Source organism: Chenopodium quinoa, unplaced genomic scaffold (genome assembly GCF_001683475.1).
Source record: "Chenopodium quinoa cultivar QQ74 unplaced genomic scaffold, ASM168347v1, whole genome shotgun sequence".
NCBI lineage: Eukaryota > Viridiplantae > Streptophyta > Magnoliopsida > Caryophyllales > Amaranthaceae > Chenopodium > Chenopodium quinoa.
Genome location: NW_018744790.1, coordinates 1,046,264 through 1,057,505, shown reverse-complemented (window position 1 = coordinate 1,057,505; position 11,242 = coordinate 1,046,264). Strand labels below are relative to the sequence as shown.

The following is an 11,242-nucleotide window of genomic DNA, read 5'->3' as shown; positions in this document are numbered from 1 at the left end:
ATATGTAGGTTTTTTTTTTCCTTTCTTTTTTTAATTTTTTTTATCTAAGTGCAATCTGAAATTTGAACTTATATATTAAATCATTAATTAAAATATTTTCATTTTTTTCACGATTTTGAAGCCACTCTTAGAAATTCTTGGATACGTCGCTCTCCTTAGTACAACTAACCTCAGTACAAATTCAAATGTTGCCACATGTTAGTTATTTGAAAATTTTGTCAAAAACTAGCATTTAAATGACCACTTTTAAGAACTACCATTTAATTTTTATTTTTTTTTTTTATTTTTTTTAAAAACTACCACAAAAACACAAAAAGTTTTAGTAGCACTACCACATTTATTGTTTTCGGCAAGAATCTCCGTTTTGAGGGCATATTATTAAATGGAAATATTGCTCTACATTAACCCTAAATTGGATAATACACTTTAATTTCCCCAAATCCTCCAATTTTATAAAGCCCTTCATTCAATTTTTTGACCATAAACCTTAAGGGGGCGTTTGGTTAGTGTAGGGAATAATTTTAATCTTTAAAAATCCCACTAGCTTGAACCCCACTGTGATCATACACTAAAGTACGGTGGCGTCCAAAAGGGAAGAAGATAGAGAAAAAGAGTCGCCAACAAGTTTTTTAAGGAACTTTTAAACCGTTCATAGGATGAAGTTTACACCCCTTAACGATCCAAGAGATCGTCAACTCCATAAGGTCAGGAACCAAATAAGGGTCCGGGGATGAAGGTACAAATCCAACCTAAAAGAGATTGAACCTGCCCTAATAATAGGCCTCTACTTTATTCTGATCGTATTCATGTGCGCTTTCTGACTAACATGCAATCAATAGGATTACCCCTAAACCTGTTTAATCTATGTTGGTTGAATTTAATGCACAAATAAATCTATTATTGGCGATCACTTGAATTATAATCACAATTAACCTAACAAGATTATTAATTATCTCATTAAGCGTGATTACAAGTACCAATTCCCTTTAAACATGCATAAAAGGCGTGATTAAGCAATAACAATAAATGTCAAGCAACATAATAAATAATCAATCATGAATAATAATTATAATACCATCATAAATAAAATAATCAAAATAATAATATCATCATAAATCAAAACAATTATAATCATAATCATGTTCATGTTAATATTAAAGCATAATAATAATAGCAAGATCCTAGGCATGATACTAACAAGATTAATAACAAACCCTAGCATGTCACTAAGCAATAAAAATCAAAGCTTTAGCCCTAACATGATACTAACAATCATAAATATTAGGAAGAATATAGGAAGCATCGTAACAATCATATTTAATATTAAAATTACCCTAGACATGATACTAGGAATATCATAATAACAATGTAAACATGATTTCTACATCATAACATCAATAAAAACATTAAAGTACTTACTTTGATGCCTCGTACCTCTTTCTAATTACAAAATACACACGTTAGTAACTTCAAGGAAAATAATAATCAAAACAATTAAATTAAATAATTGAAAGAGAGATTTGGGACCAAACCCTCAGAAATTAAAACCTTTCACGTCTAGGGCGAAGGCAACTTCGAATATGGCTAGGTGTATCTAAGTCTTGCGAATGCGGAATTTTGTATTTGAAAACAAAGTTTAGAAAAGAGAAAGAGAGAGGGAATAATCAAGAAAATCTTGATGAGAGTTGGTGAATGAAAACGGAGTTTTTTAATACGTTATTTATAGAGAAAATCAGCCGAAAAGATAAAATTAACAAAATAGAGTTTGGCGCACGCAAAACGAGGTTGGCGCCAGGCATTGACCATTGGCGCCAGGCCTGTTTTTAACGCGTTTTTGGTTTTATCATATCTTTTGATCCGTAAGTCCAAATCAGGCATATAATATGTCGTTGGAAAGATCTTAAAGTCTACTTTCCAACCCAATTAGAATCAGGTTGAAATAGTTTGTAGATAAAAAGATATGGCCAAAATAGTGGAAGGGTATCAGTTTTGGATAAAGTTTCATGTCTCATTCATATCTTTTTCGTTATAACTCGGATTTAATATTAAAATATATCATTGGAAAGATAATTTAAAGATCTATCCAACCATATAAAATTTGGATAAATATTATGAGGCACGAAAATAAAATCTGAATATATTCCACTTCGTACAAAACAAGGATTCTTAAAAGGAGTAGTTTTATTCAATTTCAAACTCTTTAAAACATAATTATCAATCCTAACTCCATTAGGATTTAAAAGAACCCCTTCTAGAGTACTCTAGAAGACTATAATAAATCCTAATAGCTTTAGGAATGATAATTAATAATAGGCCCTCCTCTAGATCATTGGGCCGCATATAAAAACCAAATCGGGCCCAGTTTAGTATTTTGGCAATAACTTCCTCATTATTCATCAGAATTGGGCTTATAATATATCGTTGGAAAGGTCTTTGCAAGCCCCATCCAAATACACTATTATTGAACCCATATCATGGACCAACCAAACTGGATTGGCTGTTTTCTTAAAATAAGTTTTCAAAAACAGAAAGAAAAGAAAAGAAATTAAAACTATCCGCAACGCTAGACTTTCCACATTTTCACTTCATTCGATTATGATTCGACGCGAAAGGTACTCATCACTGGGTTTGGGTTTGGGGAGACACAAATGGGTGTCTACAGTTAGTGTATTTTTCTGATTGGAAACAGATTCGATTAAACCGATACTGTTATCAAAATGTTTACCGATTTACAACTTGCACTGATGTCATTAATTCAAGGCTAACACAAACATTTATGACAACAAATAATGATCATATATGGTTCCAAACGATATTATATAGCCCCGAGATGTATTACCTAGAATTTCAAGAGTTTTCGACACTGAGCCCCGAAGACTCCAAAATTTCTCAAAAAGCATAGATATTAGCCTTCAATTTATGAATTTTTTTGAATTTTTTTGGCCCGGAAATAAAAATTGCCGAAATGTTTACCATGATCTCTAATACCATCCGGGAGTCCAATTGGGTGGGTGAAACCATCCAATTCGCCTTAACAATTAGCATTACCTAAGGGTAATGGTTACCCCTCATTTGTTACTTCTCAAAAAGTTGAGGTAACAAATACTCTTACCCTCCTATTAACAAATACCCTTTTTATGGTTAAACCAAACAAATTAAATGAAAAGGTAATACTTAAATGATTCCTTTCCCCTGTCTTATGTGTTTACTTTCCACTCTATTTCCATTTCTTGAACCAAACACCCCTAATTTTAAGATTTAATTGAGAAATTAAATCATCTATAATGCAAAATTTAAGATAATTGACCTATAATTATGTTTGACTACGGAAATCTCTTGTTTTCTACACCACAATTGATTGAAATTTTATAAACAAGGCTCTCTCAACCAAATTTTTTTGCTAGAAAATTAAACGTGGTAGTGTTACTCAAAGTTTTTGTCACTTTATGGTAGATTTTTTTAAAAGAAAATTTAAAATGTTAGTTTTCTCAAAAGTGGTCATTTAAATAATAGTTATTGGCAAAATTTTCTAATTATTTCGATAAACTTCTAAAATGGAAACTTTTCCATACACAGGATTGATCTAAACATAATCCGAACTTCATAAACTACACAAATCAACTAGGTGCACACCATGGTATTACTTTTAATATCTCAATGCTAAGTTACTTAGTAATACAGCGCATAGCTGCTTTGTATTTACAAAGCATATAGGAGGGCAAAAATGTAAATTTGATAATTTTTTTTTTTTTTGGAAAAAAGTTGACTCTACAGTGGTACATTATAATATACCATTATGCGTGTATAATGTAGCATTAAAGTATGAATTGTTTTAATAGTATTTTTGTGTACTATTATGCATGTAGTGGTACTTTTTACTATCCTATAGGTTGAATATTTTTCTCGCTCCAAAATACTTACCACTTGTCACCTATTATACATGTAGTGGTACATTTCTCATCCTACATGTTTGCTAACAAATAGCAACTATTAGGGTTAACCAATGTGATGTTGATTTCGAAAGTATGACCTTAAAACTTTCCGTGTTAAGAGCGTGACATTAACCATGAGTGTATCAAGAGCGTGTTGGATTTGATGATGAATTCATTGAATTGTTATCCGTGTCATAGTTGATATACAAATTGATTACTCTTTTAGGATTTAACAATGATTAAGGTAGGTTTCAAAACTATTCAAAAAAAAAAAAAAGGTAGGTTTCAAAAAAAAAAAAAGTTTTTTATTTTTATTTTTAATATTGAGGAAATACTATTAGAATGGTTAGACTTTAAAAAGTACTTCCTATATATATATATATATATATATATATATATATAACCATTAATATTTTTAATTGTTAATTAGTAAATATTATAACTAAATTTTATTATGAAACTAGACATTATGACAAATCTAATGATATATTATATAATATGGAGAAACATTTATTTATTTTACAGAGGTGAAAAAATTTAGTCAACCATAGTATGTAAATAGCGCAAAAATCAAAATGATGCATTTAAAAAAAATGGAGGGAGTCAAAATCAACAAAAAAAAAATTCAAATAATCAACTTTAATTCATTCACAACTTGGACTTTATTAACAGAACTCAATAGACCTGTGAGGCTGTGACACAACCTTACGTCCCTACCTGCCTGTCAAATTAACACGTTTTAATTTGATTCAAACAAAGCATTCTAACTCTATTTAGTGACTAAGCTGTCTAGATGTCTTTGAGATTCTCTTTAAATGTTTTTCTTTATAATTTATCACATTTTGTTTTTTTGAATAGTTATATATTTTTTTTTTGAAAGATTGAATAGTTATAATTTATTACATAATAATCATCATAGTACTAAAATTGTACAAATTAGGGGTGGTTTTGAGTATGTGCTTGGTGGTCAATCGTATAGGGCCCCAATTAAAACTGATATAAAAGGATTTTAATTTTTGAAATCTATCTATAAACATATACTAAAAGCAAATATTGGCACAATACTTGTCATGTGTGATGGAAAATTTTTAGTCCAACTTTTTTTTTCCCTCCTTTTATTTAATTTAAATCAAGTAATTTTGTCCTACTATTTTAACAACCAACAAAATCTTATTCATTAAAGAAAATTAATCCAATGTTACCATTAACAACGACTAAAATATATTATTTTAGGTACAAAATTATTGTTGAACTAATATAATTTGTTATGAAAATTAGTGTTTTTTTTTTTTTCTTTTTTGTGGTGAAGAAGAGGGGCAATCCCCAAAGAGAACTACAAAGCAACCAGAAAGTAAACTACAGAAAACAAAAAGCAGCACACGAAATAAAAAAACAAACAGAGACAACGAAAACGAAAGCAAAAAACAAAATAAAACAGCTCCCCGCAATCCTAGTTCCTCGAAGAAGGCACCAGTCGAGGCCGAATTAGTAAATATGGCACGGGACTTAAGCTAGTTTATTTATACAAATTAAGGAGAAAATTTGTTAATTCATAATCTAATCTATTCCTCAATTTTATCATAAAATTTATAATATAGAAAATATTTTTCCTTAAAGAAATGATGTTAAGGCCCAATTTAACAACATTGCACTTAGCCATGCATTTTCAATGTTAAAATTTATAGCCCCGCCTCTTATACAAATACTGTATAACTACATATATGAAGTGTTCCATAAACTACGTTCTAGCACATTGAAAGATATTGTACCTTGCTTTTTTTACAATTATAGCGTCTATACGTAAATGATAGAGTATAAAACATATTCCTGGGCCTCAACCATCAGCTTTATACTCTATCACTCCTCCTCACATGAAAGGCCCTTTGGGCTTGAAATGTGGATGCAACACAGGCCCACCCATACCTGGCGCGAATTAATTCTACTTTGAAGGAGGGGTGGATGAGATTCGAACCCGTGACCTTTATGTCACGTTGGCTCTGATACCATGTTAAAGGACCAACTCAACCAAAAGCTTAAACTGATGGTTGAGGCTCATGAATATGTTTTATACTCTATCAGTAAATGAGAACACAATAAGATTATTTAACTAGACTTCGGCTTTTAGTCTTACTTTATTATGGTGCTTATGTGGAGCTGAGTGGTGCGATGAACTCAATGCAAGTATTAACTACTTTTTATTTTTCTATAAATAGGGAATTACAAGCCTACCTTATTGCATCAAAGGTTTTTTTACTTAATTATAAAGAAATATTAGAAATCAAACCAAGCAAGGGAGGAGTGAGAGATATAGTGTGATCAAATTTTGGTGATGGCAATTGAGGTAAAGCAAGTTCTTCGAATGAAGGAGGGGTGTGATGAAACTAGTTACGTAAAAACGTCCTACATTCAGGTAGATTTTATAGACGATCTCAATAAAAATGACTTACAATAGGTTTAATTTATAACTGTTGGTTTTCTTTTATTTTTGTTTCACCCTTTTGTTCATTTTATTTTATGTATGTACAATTCTATAATATGTGAATTGAACAAAAGAGAATAAAAGAATTATGTTCTCCGTATATGACATGTACTATATATGTATAAAGACGACTTTCACTATTAATTTATCTATTGTACGTATTAATAATTATATGAATTATGAAGGGAGTATGAATTTAAATTTAAACTTAATAATTAAGAGAGGTGACACATTGTTGCATGACAATGCAAATTACTACATAGCACATAAAATAGAAGCGCTCAACTTAGTGATTTCAATTGAATGTCAACGTACATGCATGCACAATTAGATCAAGTTTAATCAAGAACATATCATCCGATCCGATCCATTAATAGTGTTTATTAGTAATATTTTTGGAATATGATATCCATTATATAAGTACACTCCTTAGAAAAATCGATTTAAAAATGATAAAAGCTACAAATTTGGATTTATGTTACACCATTAAACACGAATAATGCTTGATTAGTATAGACATATAGTAGCTCACATTAAAATTATTGTGGCATTATTTTTTTCTATCTAGATTCTACAAGCAAATAAGGATTTAGTAATCAACCAACATGTTATTCCAATTTACATGCAACAGAAACAGGTGCTATTATTGACAAAATCCATAAAAGAAAAAGCCATAAAGGAGTTCTATTTCAAGGAGCGACCAACAACCTTATGCATAGCTGACTTGGGCTGTTCCTCCGCCGCGCTCAACATCTTGGGAGTGGTCGCGAGCTCATAGAAACAATCGAAAATGCTCGTCAAGAGCTCGGAAACGGGAGCCTTGAGTATCAAGTTTACTTGAATGATCTTCCAGGCAATGATTTTAACACAATCTTTAGGTCAATAGCAAGCTTTGAGGGTAGCCTTAAGAAGCAAATTGGGAGTAATAATTTTGGGCATTGTTTTGTTAATGGTGTTCCTGGCTCTTTCTATGGAAGACTATTTCCTTCCAATCACTTGCATTTTGTTCATTCTTCTTATAGCCTCATGTGGCTTTCTCAGGTGATTTTTCAATCTTTACATATCTTCAAAAAGATTTTAATATTCGAGTTTGTCTTTATTTGTACACGTAAAAGGTAAAGATATAATTATCATTTCATCTTAAATAAAAAAAACTTGAAAAAGCTCATGAAAAAGCTGCTACAACCCGTTATTGACAATGAGCTTATTTGGTGGAATCAACTCTTTTAATTAGCTTGCTAGGATATCGAACAATCCAATTAGCTTATTGTAGTGATCAATCCACTTTAAATTAGCTAATTTGGCCTTATAAATTCTGTAGCTACCAAACACCCTTTAATTATATAAAATGAAATACCGGTCACAGTACATCTATAATCCATAAAGGTTTGTCTAATGAGTCCCATGGACGACACATATAATAAATTATAAAATTTATAGAAAAAAAGTCAAATGAAAAAAATGTAATTTAAATAAGAAAATGGTGAACCCAGATATTAAAATTTAGTTAATGTAACTATGAAAATGTTCTCATTATGCGGAGTATTTGTTGGCATACATATATAAATTATTATTCTATCTTGTCGTATGTTCATGGAAACAAATTAGAAAATCCCTTTCTATATTATGAATCATTTAAATATATAGAAATCTCCCTCTTATGGAATCTTTCTTAAAGATATCTCTACTTAAAAGGGTAGCATCATTTAAGATATGTGGAGATGTACGTGTCAATCAAACTATTGCAATTTTAACGATTCTGATGAATTATATAATTGACGTATCCACAAAGGTAAATGACCTCCATGGTTTGAATGGTCAAAATAATTTAGCATGTGCTTGAATTGATGAGAATAATGGCTTTTGAATTGGTGCAACAGGTACCAACAGGAATAGAAGACGATAAGGAAAATATCTACATAGCAAGTACAAGCCCTCCAAATGTGACAGAAGCTTACTATGACCAATTTGAAAAGGACTTTTTGATGTTCCTACGGTGTTGGTCCAAAGAAGTAGTACCCGGAGGAATTATGGTCCTTACGATATTAGGAAGGGCGACAATTGAGAAATATAGCAAGGAATCCAGTTACGAATGGGAGCTTCTTGCTACTGTCCTCAACGATATGGTTCTTGAGGTAATATCCCGAAAATGTGACAACTAAATTTAAACAGATGATTTTTTTTTTTTTCGAAATTATGCTCCAAACTTCTTTGGTTTCTAAGTTGTGTCTATGCTTTTTCAAACGTCTAAGTTGTGCCCTCAACCTCACTAATTTTTATTAACAATAACCTTTGACGTTAACAATAATCTTTTTTTAATATTTTATTTTCTAATTTTTAAAATTTTTTTAAGTATTAAACACGGGACACATGTCAAATTAATACCGCCACGACACCACTGTTGATAAAATAACTTAACTTTCCGGACATGGCTGTCAAAGGGTATTATTGATAAAATTTTGTGAGTTGAAGGACACAACTTATAAATTTAAAAAAACATGGGTACAGCTTAGAAACCGAAGAACTTGGGAATATAGCTTATTAGAAAACCCCCTTTTTTTTAATTATTTTTTATTCTTAGGTTGATAAAAAAAGGTCTTGATCAATTGGTGGACTAATATTGTACTTTGTATATTTTGATTATAAATTGAATTTGCGCAGGGTTTCATAGAGGAAGAAAAGCTACATACATTCAATATACCTCAATACACTCCATCAGCAGAAGAAATATGATTTATAATGGAGAAAGAAGGATCTTGTATACTTAATCAAGTTGATGTTTCCGAAATAAGTTGGGAAGCAAACGAACATTACTATAAGAATGATTTACCTACGACGGCGTTTACTCACTATGACTTTGTTAAATGCATGAGATCCGTGGCCGAGCCCTTACTCGTAAATCATTTTGGAGAAGCCATAATTGAAGAGTTGTTCAAGAGATACATGGAAATTGTCCAAGTCGCGATGACCAAAGAGAAGAATGTGTTCATCAATGTTACGGTGTCCTTGTCACGGAAGGGTTAATCAATCCATGGAGAAAAAACTATCGATTTAAAACTACGATTCCTTTGTTTTGGTCCACGTTTTCGTTTTTGTGGTCGTGTTCGTGAGAAATCTTGTTGGTGTTGTTAAAAGCTCGCTCCATATTTTTAATCTTCATTGTTTTCGTGGTTCATCAATTATTAGTGTACATGTTGGGGTTGCAAAATGCTACTCCATACATACTATTGTTTGAGCTATGGGAGCCTTTCCTGTATTGCTATAAAATGGATAACTAATAAAATTAATTACAATAAAGCATGCAACATTCCTAGGCCAAACTCCATAAGTTATTAATTAAGGGAGCCTTTCTTGTGTGGCTGGCCGTGTGGCCAGCTAACACAACACACAAGAATAACTTCTGACCGAGTATCCTCTCAAGTAATCCCTGACCGAGTAATCCTAAGCTAACTGAGTAACCCTTGACCAAAAATCCCTGATCAAGTAACCCTTCAAATAACCCTGACCGAGTAACCCCTCGAGTAACCCCTAACCGTACAACTCAAGTAACTCCTGACTAAACCCCATAAATAACCCCGGCCACAAGATGTAACCAACTACCTACATGTAAAAATTTGTGATTAATAAATCCTATAACACGTAGGTACAGAAAGAATATGCTGATAACTTTAGACCCTGTTCTTTTGAGCTATTGTGCTGAAATTTGCTCTATTGAGTCTTGCTCTTCTGACTCAAGCCCTATTCTTTTGAGCTTCTAGGCAGAGGCGATAATCAGCAGAACATATCAAATTTCAGAACGGCATAGAAAATTTAACAAAGTAGAGAGATGTATGATTCATATAAAATAGCAAAGATAATATATAATTTATATATATGTGATAAATTTTTTTACTCAATAATGTTTTTGTAAAATTCAACTAACATAAGAATTTTTTTATATAAGGAAAATAATTACAAGAATTTGAAGCTAATATAAATCCTCGAACCTAATCTCTGGTTTCCACAACAATCTTTGACGAATCAAACATCTTTATTACTCCTTCTGTCCCATTTTACTTGTAACATTTTGACTGGACACGCTTGTCGATGCACATGTTATGTTTGACTGTCGATATCTTTTATTATATATTTATAAAAGTTATAAAAAGTTTATACTAAGAAATTATACAATAAAATAGACCCAACAACATCTTACAAGATTTTAATGACTTTCATATAATAGCTAAAACAAATGGTCAAAGGAAGATATGTGAATAGTGTAAAAAGTCAAAAAGTTGTAAGTAATTTGGGACGGAGGAAGTATTATTTAGCAAAAAGCATTAAATGCATATAATTAAATAAAATTACGAGTGCGATAACACAAGATTTGTTGAATAACTTATTTTATTATACGCCGATACGATAAATCAATAATACAATAATTGATAATTTATTATAGGTCGTGCCTGGCATGCCGCGTGCCGTGCCTGGTAGGTCGTGTTGGCAGGCCAAAGTACCATGGGGACCGACGGGTTCGTGCACTGCTCGTGCTGAAATTACGAAATTGTGCTCACGGCACGTTCCTCTCCTCGGTCATCGTATTGTGTCGTGCCAATGGCCGACTCGTGTCATGCCATGCCAATCTTGTGTCGTGCCCGTGCTGCTCGCCGGCCAGCACGACCCATGCCTAGCTCAATTAGGAATCAAACCTTAATAAGCCTCCAAAGACAAATAATAAGCTCATAATTGTTGACCTAAATAACCACATATAAATACATGATACACGCTAGAAAAGTATATTACCATTTAAAGGTAATCTGGGTCTCTTCAGATTTTGGGCCCTGTACACCCG

At 31.8% G+C, this 11,242-nt stretch overlaps 1 pseudogene; it reads left to right on the top strand.

Moving 5' to 3' along the window:
• The first annotated feature begins 6,102 nt into the window (after positions 1-6,102).
• LOC110703833 lies at positions 6,103-9,435 on the top strand (annotated as a pseudogene).
• Positions 9,436-11,242: the final 1,807 nt, after the last annotated feature.